This window comes from Sorex fumeus, unplaced genomic scaffold (assembly GCF_029834395.1).
Source record: "Sorex fumeus unplaced genomic scaffold, SorFum_2.1 ptg000063l, whole genome shotgun sequence".
Classification (NCBI taxonomy): domain Eukaryota; kingdom Metazoa; phylum Chordata; class Mammalia; order Eulipotyphla; family Soricidae; genus Sorex; species Sorex fumeus.
The window spans coordinates 1482538-1493934 of record NW_026606120.1 but is presented as its reverse complement, the minus strand read 5'-3'; the positions used below and the strand labels follow the sequence as shown (position 1 = coordinate 1493934).

The window sequence follows — 11397 nt, the reverse complement described above, 5'->3', positions numbered from 1 at the left end:
TAGAATTTTATTGTGGACTCTTTTGGGCCTTCATATATATGTATATGTATACATGTATATCAATATATAAATGTATAAATCATGTTATTTGCAAATACAGATCATTTTACTTCTTTTTATCATATTTTGACCCCTTTATTTACTTTTATTGCCTGATTGCTGTTGTTGGGGCTTCTTCTACAATGATAAATAAGAGAGGAGACTGAATATCCTTGTCTTTTACTTGATCTCAAAGGAAATGCCTTCAGTTATTCATCATTAAGAATAATATTTGCGAGTCCATCACCTAATTGGCCCCTCCTCTCCAGATGTGTATGGGGAGCCCAAGCTGGGGTCTGCTTCTCCCCCCCCAGCCCCGCCTTTTCCCGCTGAACCCCAGCGGGGAGAACACCCGCCGCAGCTCCAGCTCCATGGGACAATCCATCACTTAATCGGCCCCTCCTCTCCAGGTAGGTAGGGGGAGCCCAAGCCAGGAGCCGCTCCTCCCCACCAGCCCCGTGCCTTTTCCTGCTGAACCCCACAGCCCCCAGCGGGGGGACACCTGCCGCAGCTCCAGGTCCGTGGGACTTTCCACCGCCCCTCCTCCATTCCAAGATCCTGGATGGGAGTGACCCTGGGAAGGGCTAGGGGCATGGCCACTATAAAGGGGGAGTGGCCTCCCAAAAGTGGGCTTGGCCTTCTCCTGGGCGGGCACCCGCTTACACGGCTGCAGTTATATTTCCCACTCCGAGCACTCAAGACTTTCATCCTATACCTTGTCACCTAATACCGACCAAAAATTTCTGACTACCTGTACTACAATACAACAACATCCCACTCGCCTACTCCATTTCTAACAAAAGACCTGTTTGAAATGAGCTGTACAATCTCAGTACTATAAAGCTCCTCCTCCAAAGTTTCACTCAATGTCGGTTATAAAACAAAGAATAACAACTGATTGAGAAGAAGGTCAAACTCAGAAAGGTAGAAGGGTGGCTACCATCGACCAACCTTATCCAAAATCCTTTCCCATGATAAGAGGGAACAGTACCTGTGATTTCAGGGTTCTACCTCTAGGCAACCAAAACAACATGAAGAAACAGCGTGAATCTCCACTACAAGGAGAATACGAAGAGAAGAATCCCAAACCACAACTGAGGTTCTCCTTGTGCTCTCTTCGATAATTCCAGGATGAAATGCAGAGGGTGTTCAAGGATCTATTCAAAGAATCAATGGAAGAGATATGCAGAAAACTAAAAGAAGAAATGAAAGAAACAATAGAACAATAGTCGAGAAAATACAGGAAGAAATGAGAGCAGAAATAAAAAAGCTACAAAAAGACCCTCCCATTGTTCGTCGATTTGCTCGAGCGGGCCCAGTAACGTCTCCATTGGAGACTTTGTTGTTACTGTGTTTGGCATATTGAGTACATCACGGGGAGCTTGCCAGTCACTGCCGTGCAGGTGAAATACTCTCGGTAGCTTGACAGGCTCTCCGAGAGGGGCGGAGGAATCAAACTCGGGCTGGCCATGTTGGCTGTATGCAAGGCAAACGCCCTACCGCTGTGCTATAGCTCCAGCCCTTGTGGACAAAAAGAAGTGTCACAAATAAAGGATTCAGTAGATGAAATTAAAAAGTCAGTAAGTGCCCTTAGCAATAGGATAAGTGCAGCTGAAGAGAGGATCAGCGAGCTTGAAGATGAGCAACAGAAATCCCATAGGGAACAACAAGCAATAGGAAGTAAAGTAAATAAGTAAAGGCCCTCCCGTTGATCATCGATTTGCTCGAGCGGGCCCAGTAACGTCTCCATTGGAGACTTTGTTGTTACTGTGTCTGGCATATCCAATACGTCACGGGGAGCTTGCCAGGCTCTGCCGTGCAGGCGAGATACTCTCGGTAGCTTGCTGGGTTCTCCGAGAGGTGCAAAGGAATCGAACTCGGGTCGGCCATGTTGGCTGCGTGCAAGGCAAACGCCCTACCACTGTGCTATCACTTCAGCAGCACATATACTAAAATTGGAATGATACAGAGAAGATTAGAATGGCCCCTGCACAAGGATGACACGCAAGCAATAGGAAAAGACCTCCAAATGGCTCTAAGGAGAATCAGAGACCTAGGGGATGATGCCAAGAGGAACAACATTAGAATCATTGGAGTACCAGAAGGACAGGGAGACAACCCCAATTCAAAAGTTACAGTCAAAGAAATCATTGCTGAGAAGTTCCCAGAGTTAAGGAAGGCAGACATCCAGATCCAAGGAGCCAGGAGAGTACCAGCTAAAAGAGACCCAACAAAAAACACCCCAAAGCATATCATAGTCAGAACGATGAATTCTGTGGACAGAGACACAATATTACAAGCAGCAAGGTCAATGAAGGAAATTACATACAAAGGAGCACCCCTTAGATTCACAGCAGACCTATCAGAGGAAACCCTCCAAGCTCAAAGGCAATGGTAGGATATAGTGAAAAAACTTAATGAAATGAATGCATCACCAAGAATATGCTATCCAGCTAAACTCACTCAAATTTGATGGAATTATACACCACTTTGTAGATAAACAACAGCTCAGGAACTTCATAGACTCAAAACCAAATCTAAAAGAAGGACTAAACGGGCTCCTGTAAGATAAGGAAAACACTTTTAAACACAACCAACTCCTACAGAAAGATGTCACAAAACCCCATGACATTAATCTTCCTTAATGTCAATGGTCTAAATCCACCTACCAAGAGACACAGAGTGGCAAAATGGATCCAGAAACTGAAACCAACATTCTGCTGTCCACAAGAAACTCATCTGAACAATCAGAGCAAACACAGACTCACAGTTAAAGGATGGAAAACAGTCCTGCAAGCAAACAGCTCCCTAAAAAAAGCTGGAGTGGCCAACTAGTATCCGACAACATTAATTTTAGGCTGAAAAAGATTAGAAAGGACAGTGAAAATCATTTTCTCTTCATCAAGGGATACATACAACAGGAAGAAATCACAGTATTAACTCTATACGCACCTAATGAAGAAACAGCTAGATACTTAAAGCAACTGCTAACAGATTTTAAGGAGGACATTGATAGCAACACAATAGTAGTGGGAGACTTCAACATTGCCTTATCACCTCTGGATAGATCAGCAAGAACAAAACTCAGCAAGGAAACATTGGCTTTGAATGAAAAAATAAAAGAGAAAGGACTTATAGACCTATACAGGGCTTTATACCCCCAAAAGAAAGATAACAAATTCTTCTCCAGTGCACACGGAACATTTTCCAAAATAGACATGTGCTAGGACACAAACATATCTCAATAGAATCAGGAAGATAGAAATAGTATCAACAATCTTTTCAGACCACGATGCATTGAGAATAGTAGTGAATCACACACAGACATGTAGAACCAAATAAAACACCTGGAAACTAAACAACTCACTGCTGAACAATGGGTGGGTCAGGAAGAACTCAAGAATGAAATCAAAAGGTACCTAGAAACAAATGAGAATGAAGACACGAGCTACCAGAATTTATGTGATGCATCTAAAGCTGTATTAAGGGGAAAATTTATAGCCCTGCAAGCATATCTCAGGACGGAAGAAAGGATGCACATAAGCAACTTGACTTCACAGCTCAAAATCTTAGAAAAGGATCCACAGAATGAGCCCAAATCGGGCAGAAGGAGAAAGATCATAAAACTTAGAGCAGAAATCAACAGCATGGAAACCAAAGAAACAATCTGAAATATCAATGAAACCAAGAGCTGGTTTTTCGAGAAAATAAACAAGATAGATAAACTACTAGCAACACTAACAAAGAAACAGAGAACGAAAACCCTAATAAACAGATTCAGAAATAAGAATGGGGATATCACAACAGAAACCAAAGAAATTCAAAAGATCATCAGAGACTACTTTGAAAGTCTGTATGCCACAAAACAAGAGAATCTAGAAGAAATGTATAAATTCCTGGATTCCTATCATCTCCCAAAGCTGAGCCAAGAAGATATGAAATACCTGAATAGACCTATTAACATCAAGGGCATTGAAATTTTAATCAAAACTCTTCCCAAAAACAAAAGCCCGTGTCCAGATGGATTCACAAGCGAATTTTCCAAACATTTAAAGAGGACCTACTGCCAGTCCTTCTCAAGCTTTTCCAGGAAATAGAAAAAACAGAAACTCTTCCAAAGAGTTTCTATGAAGCCCGTATCTTTCTAATACCAAAAGGAAACAAAGACATCACCAAAAAAGGAAAACTACAGGCTGATATCCTTGATGAACACCGATGCGAAGATTCTCAACAAAATACTAGCAAATAGAATTCAACAATGCATCAAAAAGATCATACACCATGACCAAGGGGGATTCATCCTGGGGATGCAAGGATGGTTTAACATTTGGAAATCAATCAACATAATCCATCATATCAACAAAAGAAAATATAAAAATCGTATGATCATATCAATAGATACAGAGAAAGCATTTGACAAGATCCAGCACCCGTTTATGATGAAAACCTTTGCTAAAATGGGGATAGAGGGAACTTTCCTCAATATAGTTAAAGCCATCTACCACAAGCCTACAGCAAGCATCATCCTCAGTGGGGAAAAACTGAGAGCCTTCCCCCTAAGATCAGGGATGAGACAAGGATGCCCACTCTCTCCACTACTGTTCAATATAGTACTGGAAGTACTTGCAATAATGATTAGAGAAGAAAAAGATATTAAGGACATTCATGTAGGAAAGGAAGAAATCAAACTCTCACTATTCACAGATGATATGATACTATACCTAAAGAACCCTATAACCTCCACCAAGAAACTCCTAGAAACAAGAGACTTGTATAGTAAAGTTGCAGGCTACAAAATCAATACACAAAAGTCCATGGCTTTCCTATGCACAAATGGTGAGAGAGAAGGAAATGGCATGAAGAAAACAATCCCATTAGCAATTGTACACCAGTAAATCAACTACCTAGGAAATAGTTTATCTAAGGAAGTAAAGGACCTGTACAAAGAAAACTACAAAACACTCCTTCTCGAAATAAAAGAGGACGCGAGGAAATGGAAAAATATCCCCTGCTCATGGATCAGGATAATTAATATTGTCAAAATGGCAATACTTCCCGAAGCACTGTACAAATTCAATGCGATCCCTATAAGGATACCCATGACATTCTTCAAAGAAATGGAGCAAACACTCCTGAAATTTATATGGAACTATAAGACCCCTCGAATAGCTAAAGCAATTCTTGGGAAAAAGAAAATGGGAATAATTAACCTCCCAAACCTCAAACTCTACTACAAAGCAGTAATAATTAAAACAGCATGATACTGGAACAAAGGCAGAGCTGCAGACCTATGGAACAGGGTTGAATATACTGACATCTCCCTTCAAACATATGATCATTTAATCTTTGATAAAGGGGCAAGACATGCGAAGTGGAGTAAGGAAAGCCTTTTTAACAAATGGTGCTGGCAAAACTGGATGACTACATGCAAAAAACTGGGCTTAGATATCTGCCTAACACCATGTACAAAAGTAAGATCAAAATGGATCAAAGACCTCAACATCAGACCAGAATCCATAAGGTACATTGAAAACAAAGTTGGCAAAACCTTCCATGATATTGAAGCTAAAGGTATCTTCAAAGATGTCATGCCACTGGCCAAGCAAGTGAAAACAGAGATAGAAAAATGGGACTATCTTAAACTAAGAAGCTTCTGCACCTCAAAATAAACAGTGACCAAACTACAAAGACAGTCTACATAATGGGAAAGGATATTTGCCGAATACACATCTGACAAGGGGTTGATATCAAGGATATACAAAGTACTGGTTGAACTCCACAAGAAGAAAACATCCAACCCCATCAAAAAGTGGGGCAACAAAATGAACAGAGACTTTCTTGAAGAAGAAATTCGAATGACTAAAAGGCACATGAGAAAATGCTCTACATCATTAATCATCAGGGAGATGCAGATCAAAACAGCAATGAGATATCATCTCACACCACAAAGACTGGCCCACATTCAAAAGAACAAAAGCAACCTGTGTTGGCGTGGATGTTGCAAGAAAGGGACCCTCCTTCACTGTTGGTGGGAATGCAGGCCGGTCCAACCCTTTTGGAAAACAGTATGGACAACTCTCAAAAAATTAGAAATTGAGTTCCCATTTGACCCAGCAATACCACTCCTGGGAATATAGCCCAGAGAGGCCAAAAAGTATAGTAGAAGTCACATCTGCACTTGTTTGTTCATTGCAGCACTGTTTACAATAGCTAGAATATGGAAAAAACCTGAGTGCCCAAGAACAGATTACTGACTAAAGAAACTTTGGTCCATCTACACAATGGAGTACTATGTAGCAGTTAGAAAAAATGAAGTCATGAAATTTACATACAAGTGGTACTACATGGAAAACATTATGCTAAGCGAAATGAGTCAGAAAGAGAGGGACAGCATAGAAAGATTGCATTCATTTGGGTAAAATAAGGTAAAGGTAAAGGTAAAGGCCCTCCCGTTGTTCATCGATTTGCTCGGGTAAAATAAAGTAACAAAATAAGAGAGTAACACCTGAGAACAGCTGTGATAAATACCAGGTTGTTCACTCCATGGCTTAGAGGCCAGCCGCACACTCTAGGGGTAAAGACAGCTCAGATAGAAAAGGGAGCACCAAATAAAGGGTGCTGGGAAGATCTGCCCAGGATGGGAAATGCCTGCTGAAAGTAATCTATGGAACAAACATGATTGCCACCAAATGTCTCTTCTGCAGACCACATCCCCCAAAAGGAGAGATAGAACAAAAGGGAGTGCCCTGACACAGAGGCAGGCTGGGATGAGGGTTGGGGGGGGGTGTAAGGAATACTAGGATTGGTGGGGGTGGAGAATGGGCACTGGTGGTGGGATGGGTACTCAATCATTGCATAACTGAAACCCAAGCACAACAACTTGTAAGTCTACAACTATACTTCATGGTGTTTCACTAATAAAAAACAATATTTGCTCTGGGATTGTAGATAGCATTAACTACCATGAGAAGTTTTCTTCTACTACAATTTTGTTGAGGTCTTTTTTTCTTAATCATAAATGGATACATGATTTTTTCAAAATATTTCCCTGCATTGATTGTTATGATCATATGATTTTTATTATTCCCTTTACTGATTTAGCTAATTACACTAATTGATTTGCATATATTGAACCATTCTTGAATTCCTGGGTTAAGTCTTACTTGGTTGTGATGTAGAAAATTTTATTTATTTTTTTTTTCTTTGTGGGTCACACCTGGCGATGCACAGGGGTTGTTCCTGGCTCATGCACTCAGGAATTGGTCCTGGCGGTGCTCAGGGGACCATATGGGGTGCTGGGAATCGAACCTGTGTCGGTCATGTTGGCTGCATGCATAGAAAACGCCCTACCCACTGTGCTATCACTCCAGCCCCATGTAGAAACTTTTAGATATACTTTTCAATTGCTTGCCAAGATAATTTTGAGGACTTTTTCATCAATGTTCATCAGAAAATTGGTTTTTCATCTTTAAAAATGTCTCTGCTTTGTGTATCTGTGTAATGTTAGCTTTTTAAGTTTTAAGAAAGATTTCTGTGTTTTAAATATATTGGATAAACTTAAAAATCAATAACATTAAGTCTTTGAAGTTTTGGCAAAACTCTCCAATAAATCCATCCAAAACTGGGATATTGTTTTGAGGTAGATTTTTTATTACTGTTTAATTTTGTTATTTGTTATTGTTTTATTCAGGTTTTCTTCTCTCTCTTCATTCAGTTTTGTGAGATTACATGTTTTTAAGAATTTAGCAATTTCTCCTAGGTTTTCCAACTTAACAAAGTAGAGTTGATCATAGTAAGTTCTCATGATGCCTTTGATTTCTGAAAGTTTGGTTGCAATATCTTCCCTTTCATTTCTGATGCAATTTATGTGTGTACTTTCTCTTTTTTTCCTTGTGAGATTAGCTAAAGGTTTTCCTCTTACCTATTCTTTAAAAAAAACCTTCTATTTTCTTTTTTTTCTTTCTCTTTTATTAAGGTATTTCCTTCTTTGTTTCTATATCTTTGAATTCTGTTCTGGTTTTTATTATATAATTGCTCGTGTTGGTCTTTGGCTAATCATTAACACCATTGTTAATTGTTGAAGTTAGTACTTCTTGTTCAATTGTTTCCTCAATCAATAAGTTGTGTCCATCCCTATCTCTACTTGATTACATATGAATATGGCTGTCCCAGATTCTCCCTACACCCAGCACTGCTTATATAATTGTTTTTCATCCATTTACTCTGAGTCTGTATCTTTCCAGTGATTTTAGATGTACTTCTTGTAAACAGCAAATTGATGGATTTTGTTTCCTTGTCCAACTCACAACTCTGCCTTTTTATGGGAGAGTCTAGTCCACTGATATTTAGGGATATTATTAATATAAAAGGTTGTGTTGCCATTTTACTCTATAGGGCCGTTGCATCCACAATTGACTATTTGGATTATATAATGGCCTTCAGTATTTCATTAAGGGTGGTTTGGTCATCACAAATATCAGCTCTTATTTGTCTCAGAATGTCTTTATCCCATGGAGTTCATGCCCAATTCAATCAACTCAACTAATGACAGAATAAATAGCAGTACTCCTACATTTAAAAACATTTTTATAATATTATCTTTATCCCTCATTCCAATTTAATCAGGGATTTGCTGTTTAGTGGACTTTAGGTTGAAAGTTCTTTCATTCTGTAATTTGAATACGTCATTTCTGTATCATTTTGTATGGGAGGTCTGTTGTCATTCTTAAGTTATTTTCATTACATTTTAGAATTTTGTTCTCTGTTGCTGCATTAAGAGGCTCATCTCTTGCTATTTTTTTACAGTTTGATAACTCTGTGCCTTGGTGTTGTTCTGTGTGTCTAATATAGTGGTACTTTTTTTGGCCTTGTGAATATATGATGTTGCCTTGCTGTAGACAGTGGGAAAATTCTCAGCTAATTTCTCGCCCAATATTAATTCTACCCTTCCTTTTATTTAAGTATTCCTCTAATTTGATAATTATTCTTTCTTTCTCTGCTCATTAAGTACCTTACATTTTCTTCCATTCTTTTTTTTTCTTTTTAGACTTTCTTATTAATGCTGACCTATATTTTGTCTTCAGGTTGATCTATGCGGTTTTCCCCCTGTGATATTCTGCTACTATGACTTGCAGTGTATTCTTTAGCTTCTTTGATTCCATTTGTATGGAATCTCTCATCCTGTGAAGAAGTTATTCTTTGAGCTGGTTGAATTTCTCATCTAATTATTGCTTAATTTCACTGGCAGTGCTTGTTTAATTTCTGCTGCCAGTACATTGAGTGTGTTGAGTATTGATTTTAGTTTCTCATTGATGAGACATAAGACTTTGATGAGTTTGAGGACTTGCCTGGGTTTCTGTCATTTTCTGTGAGTGCAGCTGAACTCCTTAGTTTCCACACTTCTCCTCGTGTTTTGTAGGTGTTAATCTTTGATAATTAAAAATCCACTTATTTTAGAACTAATCTGTTGCATTGCTTATACTAGACAGCAACTGATAATTTCTACTGTTTAGGTAATTATTTTTAACATGCAGTGCTGCTTGAGCCTGCTCCAAATATTGTTAGCTAATTACCAAGTAGAATGAACTGAGATTTACGTGTGTATACTGTTTGGGAAAAAAGGAATACCGTACACCTCTGCTCCAAATATCAGAGGTAGTAGTAATGTCTTTGTGTGGACAATTGACTTCAAGCACCAATCTCTGACATAGGGATGGGCTCCAAAGGCATAGGACAGAGGGGATGGGATCCCCATCCTTCCTGGTGTGTGGCTACTCTGTGCAGACTTCAGGGCAGGAAAGGATTGGTCTGGTTCAGTTCCTATGCACCTGGGTTTAGAGGATATGCTGATATGTCTGAAGTGATATGGGCTGGAGTGATAGCACAGCAGGTAGGGCATTTGCCTTGCATTCGGTCCACTGGGGTTCAATTTCTTCATCCCTCTCGGAGAGCCTGGCAAGCTACCAAGAGTATCCTGCCTGCATGGCAGAGCTTGGCAAGCTCTACTGGCATATTCGATATGCCAAAAACAGTAACAACAAATCTCACAATAGAGGCGTTACTTGTGCCCACTCAAGCAAATTGATGAACACTGGGAGGACAGTGCTACAGTGCTACTGATATTAGATGGGACAAATCCCCAGCCTGCGGCAGGCTCTAGTGAACAGGATAGAGGGAATGATGTCCCCAGCCTTCCTGTCCTGTTGCTGCTCTGCGCCTCTCTATATTTATTCTTATACTTTGTCTCTTTCATTCCTATGTTAAACTTTTTATATATTTTTCATACAATAAAAATATTGTGTAATTAGAAATGGAAAAGCAATGAAAAGTGTGATGAACAAAGAGGCTCTAGAAAAGGAGGCTCGTAGAGAAGATATGTTGAATCACCTGTGGGTTATATATGAGGAAAAACTTTTAAAATTACTGATAAACATAATTCTTCAAATTATATTTTTCTACCACAAAGTGGTGTCTGCAAAGTTATTCACTTATATTATAAAGACAGGAGTCAAAACTAAAGAAAGGAGCTTTCTGAGAAAAGGATCCATCACTTACCTGATTTGTATTGAGACTTCCTGTTATCTAGAACAATACATAGAAATGTGCTTGCATAAAAAGATTTACTTAATATTATAAACATAGTTCAATTAGATTCATATAACTACCAGCACTTATGTTTGAAATTTACCAAGCATCATCTTTTCAAAAACAATACAATAAAATAAATATCTAAAGTTGATTTTATTTTAAAGCTTTACTACAATTGAGGAATACAAGTTGATAAAGTACACTGAGTTTAAAGAAATTGTCTTTTAACCCATATGCCCAAAAACACATGACTGGTTGAAGAAACTCAGATACATCTACACAATGGAATACTATGCAGTAGTTAGGAAAAACTAAGTTAGAAAAATAGCTTATAAATGAATGGACATGGAGAGTATCATGCCAAGTGAAATGATTGAGAACAACAGACATAGAATAAGTGTACTTATTTGTAGAGCATAAAATAACTTACCATGAGACTATTACCCAAGAACAGCAGAAACAAGGGCAAGGAGGATTAGTCTATGTTTGGAAGACTGCCTGAAGTGCTGGGGGTGAAGGCAATTGGGATAGAGAAGGGACCATTATGATAAAGATAGTTGGAAATTCATCACCCTAGATAGGAACTACGTCCTGAAAGTAGGCAAAGGAACAAACATAATAACCTCTCAGTATCTGTGTTGCAGACCACAGTGCTCAGAAGAAGAGAGAGAGAGAGGGAGAGAAAGAGAGAGAGGAGAGAAAGTGCCTGCCATAGAGGCTGTCTGGGGACTTGGTGGTGGGAGTGAAATGAGTCATAAGGAGAGGAACAGA

At 39.2% G+C, this 11397-nt stretch overlaps 1 non-coding gene across 1 annotated transcript; it reads left to right on the top strand.

Annotated features, from left to right (window-relative positions):
• Nucleotides 1-1962: 1962 nt before the first annotated feature.
• On the top strand, nt 1963-2072 carry LOC130036276 (U6 spliceosomal RNA). Its single transcript, XR_008794328.1, has one exon. It is a non-coding gene; the product is annotated as a U6 spliceosomal RNA (small nuclear RNA).
• The last annotated feature ends 9325 nt before the right edge of the window (nt 2073-11397 follow it).